This window comes from Rhinoderma darwinii, chromosome 2 (assembly GCF_050947455.1).
Source record: "Rhinoderma darwinii isolate aRhiDar2 chromosome 2, aRhiDar2.hap1, whole genome shotgun sequence".
Taxonomy (NCBI): Eukaryota; Metazoa; Chordata; class Amphibia; order Anura; family Rhinodermatidae; genus Rhinoderma; species Rhinoderma darwinii.
Window position 1 is genome coordinate 54,968,568 of NC_134688.1, and position 20,030 is coordinate 54,988,597.

Consider the following 20,030-nt stretch of genomic DNA (forward strand, 5'->3'; position numbering starts at 1 on the left):
TCGGCAAAGGCAGTCCTGTCAGTCTCGTCATAAATGAGTCCGAGAGCAGAAAAGAAACGATCAACGGAGGAAAGTTCAGGGGCGTCAGGAGCCAAGGAGAAGGCCCACTCTTGGGGCCCCTCCTGGAGCCGGGACATAATTATACCCACCCGCTGGCTCTCAGAACCTGAGGAATGAGGCTTTAAGCGAAAGTAAAGCCTACAACTCTCCCGAAAGGAGAGAAAAGCCCTCCGGTCCCCTGAGAACCGGTCGGGCAACTTGAGGTGGGGTTCAGGAGGTGAGGTGAGGGGAACTACCAAGGTAGCATCAGGCTGGTTGACCCTCTGAGCCAGTGCCTGGACGTGTAGGGAGAGACCCTGCATTTGCTGAGCCAGGGTCTCAAGGGGGTCCATAGTGCTGTCAGGGACCACGGTAGACTAGGTATAGGCTTGTGATTATGTAACGACGGGGGTAGGGAAACAAACAAGTGAGCCCTAATCTACCCGCCACTCTGTCCCTGCCTACTTGCAACGACCCGCCCTAGGCGACGGGGTACAACTGGGCGGCGGTCCCTGCGCTCAGTAAGTGCACGAGACAAACATACAAGGGAATACAAAGAAAAGGGAAAGGGGCAGTTGCCCACGGAAACACCGTATAAATAGACAGAGTGCGGGAGCTAGCTCCGTCTGGCCAGGCTGCGATAGGCTCTCCCACTCCTAAGCCTGCCATCCTGAGTGGTGGAAGCTGGAGTCAGTCTCAGAGACGTAGATTCAGGTGCAGACTGATTACCTATGGGAGTTAACCCCGAAGGCAGATCCTTTACAGCTGGATTGTTGAAATAAGCACGTGGAGAAATATCTCAAATTTTAAACCTAGCGGTATTATTATAGTAATATAGTGTTATAGTAGTTCAAATAACTAATTGATTAACAATAATTTTGTATTGTATCAAATTTGAAAGTAATGCGGCCCATCAACTTCCCATTTTTTCTATATGCGGCCCACTTACCCGGCCGAGTTTGAGACCCCTGGTCTACAGCAACGTCTTTTTATGTAGTATCAATAAGTGACGCCAGTCCCAGGGTTTTATAGCGAGTGACACCCTGGGATCTTGGGTGCTCCACATCAAGCACAGGGCTAGCAAAAATGGACGCCTCATATGTTACAATGGCGGACTCTTAGGGTATGTGCACACGATAACGTCAATTACGGCTGAAATTACGGAGCTGTTTTCAGGAGAAAACAGCTCCTGAATTTCAGACGTAATTGCTCGTACTCGCGTTTTGCGAGGCGTCCATTACGGACATAATTTGGAGCTGTTCTTCATTGAATTCAATGAAAAACGGCTTAAATTACGTCCCAAGAAGTGTCCTGCACTCCTTTGACGAGGCTGTAATTTTACGAGCCGTCTTTTGACAGCGACGCGTAAAATTACAGTTCGTCGGCACAGTACATCGGCAAACCCATTGAAATGAATGGGCAGATGTTTGCCGACGTATTGGAGCCGGGTTTTCAGGCGTAATTCGAGGCGTAAAACGCCTCCATTACGCCTGAAAATAGGTTGTGTGAACCCAGCCTTACACTGGCATTTACTTTAATCAGGAATGGAAAAGTATAGGTTCTAGCAAAGGAAAACATTTCTATATAAGTAGAGATCCATTTCCAATCTTTAGTTAAAAAAAGGAAGGCAGAACAGAGGTGTCCAATACTAATGTAAATATAAAAGCCAGCACGACACTGCGTGCACACTGCGATATTCGGCCGTGCAATCGGTTTCGCAGCCAAAGTGCCCGTGTAGCCCTAGCTTTATTCTTCTACCACAATCTCCAAAATTCCTATTAAATACCTCCTGGATATTAACCCCATACATACAATCCATATTTTTTCGCTGAGAGGAGATTGATAGTGGTGGACCACCAGCGGAGGTTTAGCAGACAAAACAACAATATAAAAATGACATCTGTTCCCCAAGCTGTCACTCAAGCCTTGCTGTCAATCATAGTCTTGTACCTAGAATGGAGTGAGACAACACTATATGTCTAATCTCTTATCCAACAGGTTGTATAGCAGCTGGAGAAAGTTGGTCAACGAGTTATCAAACAATGCATGTAAAAAGTCTATCTGTTTTACCTAAAAGTGGGGGTCCTCAAATACACCCCAACAATTCACCCACCGATAACAGCGGATGGCAGGGGCTGCCAACGGTCAGTACAACTCAATCATCACTTCTCTCATGGAGACCTGCAATTTCAGCTGGGATCATGTAATTCAGAGTCAAAACTAAAAGATACAGGAGCCCCGACTTACCACGTGCCATTTATAATACTGGTGTCTTTATGTGGCAGAGGGGCCTTTGGGCTCTCTCAAGCACCAAGGCCCTGGTGCAACTGCTACCTCTTTAGCAGTGCCCCTGGTTCAATAGGGCCCCCAAGTCCATAATCGTAAGAACAAAACAAAGCAAGTTTTTTCATTTAGCACAAGCTTTGCCGAGTTTATGAAGATGACGCATTATAGTAGACACGTTTCTTTTTTATTGAACAGGTACAACAGTATTTTGAGCCATATTATGCCATGCCGGCCAACTTTAACAAGCACCATTTTACCCTACATCGCAAATTATTAATGGGTACTTTTCTTCAAGTGGATATTAGATTACGAATCCTCTATTTAGTCTTTCTATATCCACGTTTTAACATCAAGGCTGCAATAAGAAAATTACAGACTGAGTGACAGGCAGCTCGTTAGGGTATGTTCACACGATCTATTTTCAGCTGTTTTTCGGGATGTAAACGCCCCGAAAAAAGGCTAAAAATGTGGGGCTATACGCCTACAAACATCTGCCCATTGATTAAACACAAAAAATGTTTCACAGGGCACATGAGTATTTTGGTGGGAAGAAGAGGTCTCAAAGACCTACATAAATTGCTAGAGATAAGGACTCTAACGATAGTATATAAACTAGAGAAAAAAGGAGTCCATTACTATCAGATTTTAGCAACATTTCTTTATTGTAAACACAATTAGAGAATATAAAAAAACAAGCCTATGTCTGGATCAACGTTTTACATGCACATTATCAAAATATGTACAGAGAGTATATAAAGCATGAAAGGTATCCTAGTTTAAATATCCGGATTAAGGATGTATCCGCTCAAATAGGTACATGTCTAGAAAAGGAAGGATGAAAAGACTCACAATAAGAGTTTAAAAATTAATAAAGTGACAGGTACGATCAGTATGTACCCCTTGAGAAAGCTACTTGCGAAACGCGCGTCGGGGCGCTACCTCACCCTCTGGGTCACGTTACAATGTCACTTAGCATGGGTAAGTGTACTACTAAGGTCTTGTTGGGTCTTATACATACTGATCGTACCTGTCACTTTATTCATTTTTAAACTCTTATTGTGAGTCTTTTCATCCTTCCTTTTCCTGACATGTACCTATTTGAGCGGATACATCCTTAATCCGGATATTTAAACTAGGATACCTTTCATGCTTTATATACTCTCTGTACATATTTTGATAATGTGCATTTAAAACGTTGATCCAGATATAGGCTTGTTTTTTTAGATTCTCTAATTGTGTTTACAATAAAGAAATTTTCTACTTTTGCTAAAATCTGATAGTAATGGACTCCTTTTTTCTCTAGTATATAAACATTTGCCCATTGCCCATTTCAATGGGAAAAACTGAGTTCCGTTCCCACGGGGAGTTTTTTATGCGGCCGTTTTTAAAAACGGCCACGTAAAAAAAAGCCTCATAAAAAGTTGTGCATGTCACTTCTTGAGCCGTTTTTGGAGCCACTTTCATTGACTCAATAGAAAACCAGCTCCAAAAACAGCCCTAAAAAACTCTGCGAAAAACGCGAGTTTGACTAAAAAACTGCTGAAAATCAGCAGCTGTTTTCCCTTGAAAACAGCTCCATATTTTCAGCCGTGTTTTGTTAACCGTGTGAACATACCCTTTGTTTCTTGAATACAGCCACTTATCTGAATTCAGGCGATTTCTTTTTAGTACCTGCGATATCACAGACTGTGTCTCGTTCACACTTCCACCTTCCCAAAACTTTTCAAGTCTGTTGTTTTTTTTCTGCAGAATGTCAAGTCTTCAATATAATATAAGCAAACAATGGTCCTTTATAAATCAGGTAATAAAAATGAACGTGTTATTTCATAAACAATAGACTGTGCTGTAAATTCAGCTATAAAATTCTGCCCCAACATAATGTTTATTTCACATGCACTCATTTCTATTTGCTTAAATACACTATCCAATAAAGCAGTAATTAAACGGGTTTTACACTTCAGACGTTTATGGCATATCCACAGGATGAGCCATAAATGTCTGATAGATGGGGATTCCCCTCCACTTCTAGGACCCCACCCACGATCCGCTGACAGACTGTTTTCATAACTTCCATACACTTCAATGGAGAGAAATGGGCATATACATGATCACCATACTTCTCAACTTTGAAGTATCACAAAGAGGGACAACTGATGCGGCTTTTAAGCTACGCCCCTAATCCCACCCAATCTCCGCCCATACACACCCGGTTCAACCCACACAGTATCATGATCCCATAGTTCCTCCCCCCACAGTATAATGCCAAATAGCTGCAAACATACAGTATAATGCCCCCATAGATGCACCCATACAGTATAAAGCCAACACAGATGGCCTCATGCAGTATAATGCCCACACAGATTCTCCCATGCAGTACAATGCCCACCCAGATTCTCACACACAGTATAATCCACACACTGATGCCCCCATGCAGTATAATGCCCAAATAGATTCCTGCATATAGCATAATGCCCATAGCTGCCCCGTGCAGCATAATGCCCTCATAGATGCCCCATACAGTATAATGCCCACAGATGCCCCATACAGTTTAATGCCACATAGCTGCCCAGCCCCATACAGCATAATGCTCCCATAGCTGCCCCCAATACAGTATAATGCCCCCTAGCTGCCCTTACACAGTATAATGCCCCAAAGCTGCCCCCAGTGCCAGTGCCCACATATAAAGTGCTAGTGCCCTTGTAGATAGTGCCACAGTGCCCATGTAGATAGTGCCCCTATATAGTGCCACAGTGTTCATGTTGATAGTGCCACAACTCCCTTGAATATAGAGCCAACCCCATGTAGATAGCACTGCCCCCTGTAGATAGCGCCATTGGGACTTCCTCTAGGAGAGCAGGGGTTTCTTCTAGGAGCGGATATACTGGCCAGATACTCTGCAACAGGGATTCTGCTTAGTCAATAGCCACCGACGTCACTGTCCATATATGGACAGTGACGTCAAGGGCTTCCCTGAGCACAGCCCTGTGCCCGGGGAGTCCTCGGCGAGCGGCGAGCGGAGGAGCTCCCTCTGCTCCTCCACTCTGAACTAATTCTGAAGCAGGGAGCTGATTCAGTATTGGGTTCAGCTGTATCTGCATCCTGAAGACGCAGATACAGTTGACAGTAGGACATACCCCCCGCTGCCCACGACAGCGGGACACCGCCTGGATCCGGAACGGTCCCGCTGAATCCAGGACAGTTCTGAGGTATGGGTCACCTCTCCATTGTTAGTTTAGCGGGATTTTATCTGATTTCCCTTAGCATCTCCTTGTGACCCCTCCCCGTTTCTCCCTTGTGATTGGTCGTTTTTTGATTACTGACTTGTATATATATAAGATGTTATTTTGTGTATGTTCATGGCCTGATGAAGACGCAATTCCTGCGTCGAAACGCGTAGCCTACCTTCAATAAACACCCTAATTGTTACTAAGCAGCGCCTCACATTGGTCCCCCTTTTTTTCTACCTTCCCACTTACCTCTCCATTTAGTCTCCTCATTCAGATTCATCTTCCGTTTGCCACCTCTACTTGGAGAACGGGGCTCAGGAAAATGCCAGACGTTGGGCCACCACCATAGACATTTATGCCATTCTCTACATATGGCATAAATGTCTACAAGTTTTTTGACGCGGAAGCCACTTGAAAACCAAAAACCACTTGAAAATGTCTCCCATTGATTTCAATGGGAGTTGGACGAGTTTTTTTTACTGCGAGTAAAAAAAATGCGTCACGGTAAAAAGAAGCGTCATGACCCATCTTGAGGCGGTTTCGGCCTCCAAAACCCCATCTCAATCAGTCAGAAAGAGGAAAAAAACGCCTAGACGAGTGTTTTGACGATTTTTTGTCAAACCGCTGTGCAAAAACCGTCTGGAGCAGTTTTTGCAGGAGGAATTTTCCTCCTGCAAAAAACTCCGTGTGAACATAGCCTTAAAGAGCATTTTCTCTCACCTGCACAATATAGGACCTTGAGTTGACCTCCTCTGTCAAGTTGTTAAAATTAATTTATATTGTCTCTGGAAAAGCTGGGTGACAACCAGTATGGCTACTGTTACAGGTCCTACAGGGTGTTTTCAAACTCCTGAATGGCAAACCTGCCTAGTTATGTAGGGACACATCTCCAACTCACATATTGCTACATAACTAGGCAAATTTATCATTTAGTAGAAACCTGTGGGCGCTCAGCTGTGATGGTGGCATAACTGTTATCTCTCCGGCTAATGCACATTCATATGGAAGTGGGAGATGTATCACTACCTAACAAGGCTGTCTGGGAAAGTTACCTATGGATGCTGTAATGTCAACCATATTTGTCCCATTTTTCAAGAAATAAATACAGAAACAGCTGATAAGATTTGTTATGAATTTGACAGAGGAGGACAACTTACAAGGGTTGTCCACTTTTAACATTCCCTTTTTTTGTTATAAGGTTCTGCCGAATATAAACTAATCACAAGGTGTATCCCGCTGCTAGAATCCCCAGCGATCGGCTGTTATCTGTTGGGGAACCAAGCAAGTGTGTAAATTCCCTACAGCACCCCTACAGTGGAAATTAAGCATTACATGGTACCTAATGAAACCAATAGTCTGTCCATGTAACATACGTGCCAGGTCCAATAGAGAGAGACGCTCTTTGTAGCTGTTCTACACTCTTGCTAATAGATGAGGATTCCAAATGAGGGACTCCCATCTAATAACTCAGAATTCCCTAATGGTCTTTTTAAAATAATAGTTATTTAAAGGGTTATTCCAAAGTTGAGTCAAATTAATATTTTTTTATACATTCTAAGCTGGAATTTAATATTAAAACATTTGCTGCTAAAATTTTTGAAAAATTAATTCCCTAAGTACCTTTTTTTTTTTACACTTGATAACTCAGCAAGTGCTGGTTATCTTTTCAAAAAAAGGGGCGTGAGCGACTCGATGTCAATCAAGTCGCTCTGCTCTGCAGTGTGCGCGCTCCCGACGTTGCTAGATACTGTAGTTCTAGCAACATCGGGAGAATATTCGTCTCAAGCAGGCACTGTAAGCCCGATTGAGACGAACACACCGTGAATGTCAACTACACTACACTACTCTACACTACATTCTCCCCGTTTCGGCAAGCCGTTTCGGCAAGCCACTTCTCCCCACCCCCCCCCCCCCCTCTCACTACATGTAATTTCTCTAGCCGCCGCACCGGTGCTGCATCAGCACCCGGCGAACAACATAAAAATATTTTAAAAAATAAACTCACCTAAGACGTTCCTACGGAGCTCGGAATGGTCCCGTCACTTGCCATCTTCCTGCTACTTGGCGGCGCTCGCATTCATAGTAACAATGCGTTGTGGCGCAGGTGACGTAATCATATCAGGCACACGTTATTACGTCATCTGCGCCCACCGCTCTGTTATTGTGAATGGGAGCAGTAAGAAAAAAAGTGACGGGACCGTTCAGATCTTCGTGGGAACGTCTTAGATGAGTTTATTTATGTATGTATGTATGTTGGCATGTATGTATGTATATATGTGCATGTATGTATGTTTGCATGTATGTATGTTTCCATGTATGTTGGCATGTATGTATGTTGGCATGTATGTATATATGTGCATGTATGTATGTTTGCATGTATGTATGTTGGCATGCATGTATTTATGTATGTATGTTTCCATGTATGTATGTATGTTGGCATGTATGTATGTTGGCATGTATGTATATATGTGCATGTATGTATGTTTGCATGTATGTATGTTTGTATGTATGTTTGCATGTATGAATGTTGGCATGTATGTATATATGTGTATGTATGTTGGCATGTATGTATGTTGGCATGTATGTATGTTGGCATGTATGTATGTTGGCATGTATGTATGTATGTTGGCATGTATGTATATATGTGCATGTATGTATGTTTGCATGTATGTACGTTGGCATGCATGTATGTATGCATGTATGTATGTTTCCATGTCTGTATGTATGTATGTATGTTGGCATGTATGTATGTTGGCACGTATGTATATATGTGCATGTATGTATGTTTGCATGTATGTATGTTGGCATTCATGTATGTATGTATGTTGGCATGTATGTATGTTGGCATGTATGTATATATGTGCATGTATGTATGTTTGCATGTATGTATGTTTGCATGTATGTTTGCATGTATGAATGTTGGCATGTATGTATGTATATATGTGCATGTATGTATGTTTGCATGTATGTATGTTGGCATGTATGTATATATGTGTATGTATGTTTGCATGTATGTATGTTTGCATGTATGTATGTTGGCATGTATGTATGTTGGCATGTATGTATGTATGTTGGCATGTATGTATATATGTGCATGTATGTATGTTTGCATGTATGTACGTTGGCATGCATGCATGTATGTATGCATGTATGTATGTTTCCATGTCTGTATGTATGTATGTTGGCATGTATGTATGTTGGCATGTATGTATATATGTGCATGTATGTATGTTTGCATGTATGTATTTTTGCATGTATGTATGTTGGCATGTATGTATATATGTGCATGTATGTATGTTTGCATGTATGTATGTTGGCATGTATGTATATATGTGTATGTATGTTTGCATGTATGTATGTTTACATGTATGTATGTATGTTGGCATGTATGTATGTTGGCATGTATGTAGGCATGTATGCATGTATGTATGTTTGCATGTATGTATGTATGTATGCATGTATGTATGTTTGCATGTATGTATGTTTTCATGTATGTATGTTTGTTTGCATGTATGTATGTTTGCATGTATGTATATATGTATGTATGTTTGCATGCATGTATGTATGTTTGTTTGCATGCATGTATGTATGTTTTCATGCATGTATGTATGTATGTATGTATGTTTGCATGTATGTATGTTGGCATGTATGTATGTATGTTTGCATGTATGTGCACATATGTTTGCATGTATGTATGTTTGCATGTGTATATGTGCATGTTTGTATATATGTATGTATGTATGTTTGCATGTATATATGTGCATGCATGTATGGATTTTTGTATATATGTATGTATGTTTGCATGTATGTATGTTTTTTTGTATATATGTCTGTATGGCCATGTATGATACAGTCTGCTGGCACCCTGTATCTAAGCCAACTTTACGGCAGTCTTCTATACATGGTACAACAGTCAGTATCACACATGAAACTAAAACTAACCCTACAACATGTTTTATTAACTTTTTTTTACAGGTTTGGTGTTTGGACTACGTCGGTTTCGAGGACTACTTTGATGACGCCTTTTTTTTCTACAATAAAATGGTTAATGAGGGTTGTGTTGGAGGTGCTTTATTTCAATAAAATATTTTATCTATATCTTTGTCTTTTCTTTTCAACTTTTATTACTACCACTTTAGTAATGGCCGCTGTCTGAGTGACAACATCCATTACTAAGGCGAGGCTTAGTGTTAGCCGGTGCAGAGGCTAACACTAACCACCATTATTACCCCTGTACCCACCACCACCATGGGTGCTGGGAAGAGCCAGGTATGATCCAGTACCCGACCATCTGTCGTGATGGTCGGGCACTGGGGCGGCCGCAGGCTGGTATCATGAGGACGGGAAGGGCCAAAAACAGTGGACCTTCCCACCCTTGTAATGCTAGGCTGCTGCTGCTGTGTTGTATGTGGCTGGTTATAAAAATGGCCACGTAATTTTTTTAAATTATTATTTTTTTATTTATTTTTTTTGTAAAGACATGGGGTTCCACCCAATTTATCATAACCAGACACATACAACACAGTGTTATTAGCCTGGGAATGTACAAAACCAGTGGCCCTTCCCACCCGTGTAATGCCAGGCTGCTGCGGCCTTGTATATGGCTGGTTATTAAAAATGTGGGGGACCCAACGTCTATTGTTCAATTTAAAAAAAAACGACGTGGGGTCCCCCACATTTTTATAACCAGCCCAATACAACACAGCAGCAGCAGCCTAGCATTACAAGGGTGGGAAGGTCCACTGTTTTTGGCCCTTCCCAGCCTCATAATACCAGCCTGCGGTTGCCCCAGTGCCCGACCATCACAACAGATGGTCGGGTACTGGATCGTACCAAGCTCTTCCCGGCACCCCTAGTGGCGGTGGATACCGGGGTATTAATGGGTGGTTAGTGCTAGCCTCTGCACCGGCTAACACTAAGTACCGCCTTAATAATGGACGCTGTCAATCAGCCAACTGCCATTATCTAGGCACTAATAAAGTTTAAAAAAAAAACACAAACACAATTTTTTTTTATTGAAATAAGAAATGCCCAACAAAACCCTCGTTAGCCATTTTATTACAATTTGAAAAAACGTAGATCTACGCAGTAGTCCAAAGAATCGAAGATGTAGTCCAATCGGTACATCAAAACCTGCAACAACATAAAAAAAGTTATCAATGTAAACAATACCAATACTTATACTCACCTACACACACACACAAACAACCACAGACAAACATATACACAAACACATATAAACACACACCCATATATACACAAACACACACATATACACACAAACATATATACAAACACACACATATACACACAAACATATACACCAACATATGTACACAAACACACCCATATATACACAAACACATACACAAAACACACATATACAAAAACACACAAACATATACACAAACACACCCATATATACACAAACACACCCATATATACACAAACACACACACACACACACATATACACAAACACACACACAAACATATACACATACACACAAATACACCCATATGTACACACACACACATATACACAAACACACAAACATATACACATACACACAAATACACCCATATATATACACACCCACACACACATAAATACACACACATAAATAAATACACACACACATAAATACACACACACATACACATAAATACACACACATATACACACACACAAACATATATACACAAACACATATACACAAACACACCCATATATACACAAACACACACACATATACACACAAACACACACACATATACACAAACACACCCATATATACACAAACACACACACATATACACAAACACACAGACATATACACAAACACACACACATAAACACACACACAAATATACACAAATATATACACATACACACAAATACACCCATATATACACACACACATATACACAAACACACAGACATATACACATACACACAAACACACACATATACACAAACACACACACAAACATATACACACAAACATATACACATACACACACACATATACACATACACACACACATAAACACACACACACATATACACAAACACACACAAACATATACACACAAACATATACACAAACACATATAGACAAATACACCCATATATACACAAACACACACACACAAACACACACAAACACACACATATACACAAACACACACATAAAAATATGCACACAAACATATACACATACACACAAATACACCCATATATACACACACATAAACACACACAAACATATACACATACACGCAAATACACCCATATATACACACACACACACATACATAAACACACACACACATATACAAAAACACACATACACACAAATACACCCATATACACACACACACATATACACACACACAAACATATACACAAACACACCCATATATACACAAACACACACACATAAACACACAAACACACACACATATACACAAACACACAGATATACACAAACACACACACACAAACATATACACATACACACAAATACACCCATATATACACACAGACACACATAAACACACACACAAACACATATACACAAACACACCCATATATACACAAACACACGCACATAAACACACAAACACACACATATACACAAACACACAGATATACACAAACACACACAAACATATACACATACACACAAATACACCCATATATACACACACACACACATATACACAAACACACACACAAACATACACACAAACATATACACAAACACATATACACAAACACACCCATATATACATAAACGCACACACATATACACATATAAAAACAAAGACACATACCAAAACACACATATGTACACAAACACACACATACACAAACACATATATATATATACTTACCTTTAGCGGAGCGCAGATTTCTCCTCGCGACGGGTGCCTTCCACTGCATCTGCTGCGCATGCGCCGAGATGCGCGTTCATGAGAAAAATGACATCCTCTGCTCAGGACAGAGAGGATGTCATTACGCCTGCGCGGCCACCGCTAAAAGTAAATAGCGGTGGCCGGGAACCTAGACAATGAGCAAGATACAAAGAGGGACAGACCGCGACTTCAATCAACAATATCAAGAAAACGACATCGCTGGGCGACGGACAGGTAATTAGAAAAATTCTTATTTTTACATGGGGGAGCTTCCTAGATACATTTTTGAAGATGGAAATAACCCTTTAAGGGCTAGTTCACACGGAGTATTCTGGCGCTGTTTTTAGACGAGGAAACCGCATCATACACTGCGCCAAAAAACGCCTGAAATTGCCTTCCATTGAATCAATGGGAGGCAGAGGCGTTTTTTTCCCGCGAGCGGTAAAAACGCTAGTGGGAAAAAGAAGTGACATGCCCTTTCTTCAGGCGGTTCTGTCTCTGACCTCCCATCGACATCAATGGGAGGCAGGCGATTTTTGGCCGCAAGTGAAAAACACACTGAAAAATGCGGTAAATGTTCTGCCGGAAGGTCAAAATCTGCCTAAAAATTCCTGACGGAATTTTGAGGCAGATTTTTTCGCCTGCAAAAAACTCTGTGTGAACATAGCCTAAAAAAAGAGACAAACCCTTTATTTATGGGTGATTTGTTTTTATTTTAGGTGGAAATGTTTTTTTTTTTGTTTGTTTTTTAAGCAGCAGCATAAACACTTTATTAGGCCTGAATTTATGGAAAGTCTGGATGGAGTAAGAATTGGAATATGTGAAACTTCCGCAGAAATATTATCATGTGGCACTTATATTCCTATATCTATTCCATTAATCTATTTCAATGTAGAACAGATAAGAAAAGAACCAAGGAAACATTAGGGCGTAAAGTTGGCCATGGACATTACATTTTTGGCAGTAGCAATATCAGACATATGGACAAGAGTAACGCTGTTTCTGGGGGGGGGGAGTAGGAGCTTTAATGGTGGTTTCACACACAGCATCTTTTGGGAAAACGCCACCGTTTTTTTGCCAAAACCAGTAGCGGATTCCAAAGAAATATGAAGGAAGAACTTTTACAACAAATGCTATGCGTCTGAAACCACCCTTAAATGGTCGCTAACTTTTCAACAAACTCTGCATAAGTCAATAGTTAAAGCGAATATAAGAAACTTTGTAATATAACTTATTAGAGAAAAATTACTCATTCTCCACTTATCAGGTACCCACCTTCACTCACTCTGAATTTACTGCTAAATCCATCTCACACGTGTTATATGTCACAATAGTGCTGGATTCACAGCTAAACTGCTCATTACTGCTGTATAATCTACCCTATGCTGCTGCTGGATAGATAGATAGATAGATAGATAGATAGATAGATAGATAGATAGATAGATAGATAGATAGATAGATAGATAGATAGATAGATAGATAGATAGATAGATAGATAGATAGATAGATAGATAGATAGATATGAGATAGATAGATAGATATGAGATAGATAGATAGATAGATAGATAGATAGATAGATAGATAGATAGATAGATAGATAGATAGATAGATAGATAGATAGATAGATAGATAGATAGATAGATATTAGTAAAGCAGGATTCTCCTCTGTGTGCGGTGTATAGAAGACGTGATAGCAGTTTGGCTAAATTGAGAATTAGATGTACAGTCTGCAGAGGGGAAAACTGTTAAATAATGTAGAATACAAGTCATATAATGGCCAGAAATAGTGTTATTCCTCATGTACATACATATAACCGTTTATTCTAAATAGTCACCTGAAAGGTTAGGTACGTTCTATGGGATTTCTATATGGTTTATAGAAAAGTTTAAGGGTGAATACACACATGGTATGATCATTGCCCTAATTTAGGTGACTGAGAAATCCGTTACATTCATTTAAATGAGATTGTTTCTGCAGCATGTGACTTGATTTCTGCAAACCGAATTCGGACTGAATGGCACACAATTTTCTGCAGCAAATCTGCTGCGTGTGAATATACTCTAATTGTTGTGAAAGTGATATTTGTTGCTGCATTGAGTGGTAATAACGTGATAACCTACTGTTTTGTTTTGTAAATTAGTTCTTTCAGATTTATTGACAATAGACAAAGGCAGAATAATGATAACATAGTCAGCGATTGTTTTATGGAACACAAATGGCATTACAGCTATAGACTCAAGGAAAGAACACAGGGTTTGTGCAAATTCTTATCTAGTGCATAAACGTTAAATATACATCATAATCCCTAAAAAAAGGAGTGTATATCCATCATCTACATTCTCATATAGCAGGAAGAGGAAGGTGGCAGCCAGGAACAGGTGACGGATGGTTTCCTAAGATTTTATATATATATATATATATATATATATATATATATATAAACTGAGCTCTTTTCAGTTTGATTCTTTGAACAGAATTCTATTTTTATTTTTTTGAATCCCTGCACTACAATGTGTATTATTGCTTACATTCAAAACAGAAGCAATAATGATGTGATGGATCAGTTATACGACATATCTAAACGGACCCCGTTGACTTATAATAGGATCTATCAGGATTCCATTACTGTTTCCTTTTTTATAATGGAAAGAATATCACTGCAGACTGCGCTATTCTTGTTGTTAAAAGTGGCAGAAAAGGGAAAAGGGACAGAAAATGCGAAAAAGATTTATTTATTTTTTAAACTTTTAATACTTTTTATTTTTGGAATATTAAAAAAAAATATATTAAAAGGCTATGTAAGCCTTTGAAAGGCATTTTTTAAAAATGTCAATCAGTGTGATTGGTGCAACTTTATAATTAGTTTTTATTTAAAAAAAAATGTTTTTTTAAGATACAGTGTGTACACTGAGCAGCTGTATCATTTGCTAAATTCTATTCAGTGAAAGCGGGTCCTGCGTGTCTCTGAGAGTGCAATACTTAGATGTGACAGATTACAGGTGAATCTTGCATGTCACAGACACGCAGGACCCTCTGACACACGCGAGACGGATTCAGGTCATAGAAAATGATACAGCTGCTCTGTATAGAGAATACAGAACAGCTATATCTCAAAAAGTAAAACAAATTTTTAATCAAAACTAATTATAAAGTTGTACCAATCACACTGACTGAACTTTTTATTTAAAAAAAAAATGCCTTTCAAAGGTTTACATAGCCATTAACTGTTTTTTACTGTCCTCCAAGGGCACTTGAACCAGCGATCATTGGATTACTTGCATGATATACTCCAATACTAATTTATTGCAGTATATTGCTATACTGGCAGTACCCCTACACAGTATAATGTCTGCTTAGTGGCCCCCACACAGTATAGTGTCCCCCTGTAAATTTTGCCATATAGCCTCCCTGTAGACAGTGCCATAATCCCCCACCTCCTTTTTGTAGATCGTGCCATACAGTCCCCCACCTCCCCCTTGTAGACAGTGCCATACGGTCTCCCACCTCCCCCTTGTAGACAGTGCCCCCAAACAAAAACAAAAATTGTACTCACCTAGGCCCTGTTCCCATGACGAACTGAGCTGCTCCATGATTTGATCCTGGCGTAGCGTAGTACAGAGTTTCCCAACCTTTTCGGACTTGAGGCAGCACTGGGAAAAGACAGAAAACGGCTAAGAACAAGCACTACACTCGTAGGGTATGTTCACACACGTTTTTTGTAAGGCAAAAAAAAATCTGCCTCAAAATTCCTTCAGCAATTGGCAGCGTTGTTTGACCTTTTTTTTGTGCTTTTTCTTAAGCCGTTGAAACGAATGCAAAAGGCGCAGGAAAAAAAGCTCCAAACGAGCGCCGCAGGTATTTTCTGCCTCCTATTAATTTCAATTGGAGGTCAGAGGCGGAAACCATTTTAAGACCATCAGCCCCCCACTCACAGTAAAATGACCATCAGCCCCCAACTCACAGTAAAATGACCATCAGCCCACCACTCAAAATAAAATGACCATCAGCCCACCACTCACAGATTCCCCCTATAGGTAGCGCCACACAGCCCCTTGTAGGTAGCGCCACACAGCCCCTTGTGGGTAGCGTCACACAGCCCCCTTGTGGGTAGCACCACACAGACTCTTGTTGGAAGCACCACACTGCCCCCTTGTGGGTAGCACCACACTGCCCCTTGTAGGTAGCGCCAGACAGCCCCCTTGTAGGTAGCGCCAGACAGCCCCCTTGTAGGTAGCGCCAGACAGCCCCCTTGTAGGTAGCGCCAGACAGCCCCCTTGTAGGTAGCGCAACAGCCCTCTTGTAGATAGCGCCCCACAGCCCCCTTGTAGATAGCGCAACACAGCCCCCTGTAAAGAGCGCCACACAGCCCCCTGTAGAGTGCGCCACACAGCTCCCTGTAGGGAGTGCCACACAGCCCCCTGTAGGGAGTGCCACACAGCCCCCTGGTAGGAAGTGCCGCACAGCCCCCTGCTATGGAGTTTCGCACAGCCCCCTGGTAGGGAGTGCCGCACAGACCTCTGGTAGGGAGTGCCGCACAGCCCCCTGGTTGGCAGTGCCGCACAGCCCCCTGGTTGGAAGTGCCACACAGCCCACAGCCCCCTGGTTGGTAGTGCCACACAGCCCACAGCCCCCTGGTTGGTAGTGCCACACAGCCCACAGCCCCCTGGTTGGTAGTGCCACACAGCCCACAGCCCCCTGGTTGGTAGTGCCACACAGCCCCCTGGTAGGTAGTGCAAGGACTACGAAATGACCCTAATAGCTGGCGGGCAAAAGATGTGTGGAAATAGACTAAGATATAACTTTTATTTAGTCGAGCTAAAGAATTAATCCTTTTAGCTAGATTAAATAAAAGTTATGTCTTAGACTTATATCTTTCTCTTTATAATTATGACTTAGGCTTCGTTCACATCTGTGTCAGGGCTCCGTTCTGGGTACCGTCGGACCTTTCCGTCAGGGAAACCCATGAACGGAATCCAAACTGAAACGTTTGCATCACCATTGATTTCTATGTTGACGGATCTGTTGCAAATGGTTTCCGTTTGTCACTGTTGTGTAAGGGTTCCGTCGTTTTGACGGAATCAATACCATAGTTGACTGCGCTATTTATTCTGTCAAAACGATGAAACCCTTACACAACCCTTACTTTTCTTGCAACTATATATATCAGTGCTCCATTTATTTTGACTCTGTGGACAGGAACAGGCAGGAAACAGAAGACATTCTACATGCTTGATCCTGATGAGCACATACAATGCTACAAGTCATGTCTCTATTTGATAACTTATTATCAGTAACAATTATTCCTGCGTACAGAGGCCAAGCTATCACAAGTGCTGTGGGGTATTAAACAGTCTACTATGTAATTTTTTGTAATAACCTATTAAAGCGCATTGTGTATGACACAACAGCTATATTAATCATAATTCTGGTGGAATGAAAGACATGCCTGGCAGAAGCTCTGGAGATGAAGCTTTAACCCAAGTAAACAGTAAATCACATCACTGTCATTTATAACACATGGGAGTTTAAAGGGACAGGACTCTAATCCTATCTACCTTCCTTCCTCCCATTCAATGCAACACATCAGACTGCTGTACTTAGTGCTGCTCCCCCAGCAGGACATCTCAGCCTAGTTTGCACAAGGGACCAGGCTGGTGTGGGAAGAGTTGGGAATAAGACTCCCCCTACTTACAGCTTCTCCTCCCCCTGTCTCCATGCTTACACCCTCCCCAATCTCTCCCTGCAGCTTGCTGCCCTATTCTACTGTTAGTCTGGTTCTCAGCTGGAGCCTGCACATCACTCTGCTCCCTTGGACTTTCCGTGGGCTCATTCAAGCAGCTATGGACTCCTTGATTTCTCCATAAGGAATATAGATCAGCCCCTGCTACAAATGACATGTACCGGAGAGAAAAGCAAGACAGAGGAGCTACCTCCTTCAACACTGGAGACCCCCACACAGACTGTCTCTAGGCACCTTGCATCAATGTAACAGGTAGGCTTCCACAGCCTAGCCCCCCACTGATCAGCCACATCCAGCTCCTTATTGACAATAGATATGGAATTGCGGATCTAGATGAACGATTTACTTTGTAACCCCTTTATATTCTCTGTCATCTCATGGTTGTATATGTTCCTAAGCGCAGAGCTTTGCAATATGACATGCAGCCTTAATCTAAAGGATTATTATTTTTTTTATTTATTTTAAATGCATACAATCTGGATTATTTCTCGTTAAAGTGTGGAATAAATAGATCCTGGAGAGGCTGAGGAAGTGATCGCTTTGCTGTGACCTCCCATGGGGAGGTGTAGATGTGAGCTGGCAGTGCACCTGTTACCTGGAGGTGGAAGATACAGATAACCTGTATGGTAGGTTTCCACTAACTGTAGCCTTGGGTATAGCTATCTAATGACTGTAGAACTACAAATCCCAGCATGTCTAGCTGGATCACCACAGGTTGTCTACAGCAGGTATTCATGATGGTGTGATCTGCATTGTTTCTTTGTATCTCAGAAATCATAATATTGAAAACTATAGAGGAAACCAATTGAAGGCACTGTTACATTGTCTACAGATACTGGATAGTCTGCAGAGAAGATGATGGTAGATCACTCTGAGACATCAAGGCTAGCCTGGGAAAGCTTATCTAGACCAGTCCTATGTGTGGCCAGTAGCCCTCCTGCTGGTTCTGGCTACTTCACAGCTTTTTCTGTTGCTAAGGTGGCTTTGTTTCCTGTTTGTCTTGTCTGAGCCTTGAATGTTGACATGGATGAGTCCTGTTACTTATTGATCATTAGGTAATTGTAAACTTCCTTTGGAAACCTATGGTAGTAACCATAGGGGTGGCTTTGCATCTTGTGCCTCCAAAGTCTTCTGCCACCTTGTGACTTTTAATGTTGTGTTTTAGGGTATGTTCACACGCACTGTTTTCAGACGTAATTCGCGTGTTTTACGCCTGAAAAAACGTCTCCATTACCCCTACAAACATCTGCCCATTGCTTTCAATGGGTTTTACGATGTTCTGTTTCCACGAGGTGTAATTTTACGCGTCGCTGTCAAAAGACGGCGCTTAAAAATACGCCTGCGTCAAAGAAGTGCATGTCACTTCTTGGGACATTTTTGGAGCCGTTTTTCATTGACTCCATTGAAAAACCGCTCCAATAACGTCTGTAAAATATGCAACGAAAAACGCAAGTTGTTAAAAAAAAATCTGAAAATCAGGAGCTGAGACGAAAACCGCTCCGGTTCAGACGTATTTTGCTACTGCGTGTGAACATACCCTTACCATGCGGCCACTTTGGCATTTCTATGTTTTATGAAGAATGGATGTATGCTTTATAACGTCTTACTGTGTGCAGTAGTCGCTCTGCCCCTGACGGCCCTAGCAGCTTATTCTGGATTAGGTGCATCACCCGGCAACCAGTCAGTAATGAATAACTGGTTTGTAAATAAGTCAAGCAGTGTGCCTTTCCACCCTTGCCTCTTCCCTGTCCTCATACTACAGGCTAGTTTGCTCTGGCATGATTTTGGTATTTTTGAGTAACCAAGTAAATATCCGT

At 41.4% G+C, this 20,030-nt stretch overlaps 1 protein-coding gene across 3 annotated transcripts in view; it reads left to right on the plus strand.

The window, feature by feature from the left end:
* The first annotated feature begins 18,233 nt into the window (after positions 1-18,233).
* Positions 18,234-20,030, plus strand: part of SPATA13 (spermatogenesis associated 13) — an 84,224-nt gene continuing 82,427 nt past the window's right edge. For 2 of the 3 annotated variants that reach the window (XM_075851648.1, XM_075851650.1), the window contains exon 1: positions 18,234-18,465. The gene's annotated coding sequence lies outside the window, so the exon portion shown is untranslated. Of the gene's footprint in view, positions 18,466-18,710; positions 18,840-20,030 lie in introns of all 3 variants that reach the window. The other variant, XM_075851649.1, reaches the window with a different exon arrangement.